This window comes from Hylobates moloch, unplaced genomic scaffold (assembly GCF_009828535.3).
Source record: "Hylobates moloch isolate HMO894 unplaced genomic scaffold, HMol_V3 SCAFFOLD_21, whole genome shotgun sequence".
Classification (NCBI taxonomy): domain Eukaryota; kingdom Metazoa; phylum Chordata; class Mammalia; order Primates; family Hylobatidae; genus Hylobates; species Hylobates moloch.
This window is the reverse complement of record NW_026652296.1, coordinates 23462713-23463695: the sequence shown is the minus strand read 5'-3', so window position 1 is coordinate 23463695 and position 983 is coordinate 23462713.

Genomic DNA, 983 nt, shown 5'->3' with positions numbered 1-983 from the left:
GCTTGCCCCCCACCCCTTCTTAATCATGGAACACTGTTCTTTGCCTTCAAAAAACTTATCCTGTTACAAATTCATTTAATTAGTCTGTCTCCCTCCAACAGACTGTAAGCACCACAAGGGCAGAGACTGTATGTGTCTGCTTTAGCACTGTGTCCTCAGTTACCAGGACAAAGCATAGTGTAGGCGCTCAGTGAATGCTTTTTGAATGAATTATAATGATTTGCTTCTGTCTGAATTACAAGAGGTGTTTCTGTTTGTCTCCTCTCTGCATTGTAGGCTCCTAGCTCAGGACCTGGCATAAAATTAAGGAAATGAATGTGAGAAACACTTTTGAAATGGTAACAACACATCCAGATTAACATTTTGCAGGACAGCTGCACACCCGTTTTAGCTCACCAGCTACCAGTTGTGACTGTGCTCTGCTCTGGGAGATGGCTTAGCTTTGCATAGGACAAAATTCTAATCTAGTTTCGCGCAGTTCTTAGGAATGTGTTACAATGAGATGGGCCAAGCTATATAGCCCATTGCTATGAATAAGTAACTTTTTTTTTTTTTTTGAGGCAGAGTCTCATTCTGTCGCCCAGGCTGGAATGCAGTGGCGCGATCTTGGCTCACTGCAACCTCTGCCTCCCAGGATCAAGAGAGTCTCTCGCCTCAGCCTCCCAAGCAGCTGGGATTACAGGCGACCGCCACCACACCCGGCTAATTTTTGTATTTTTGGTAGAGACGGAGTTTCACCATGTTGACCAGGCTGGTCTCGAACTCCTGACCTCCAGTGATCTGTCCGCCTCGGCCTCCCAAAGTGCTGGGATTACAGGCACTTTTTACAAAGAATTGACAAGCCCTGGATTTCGTTTCCCCAAACCTCTCTGTCCAGCTCGAACCCACAGAACAGGGACAAAAGTCGACAAAACCCAGTGGTGCCTCACTCAGAAACCTGGCAACGCGGGCGGAACAGAGCCGGTTGGTTGCTCGGTGAGCGT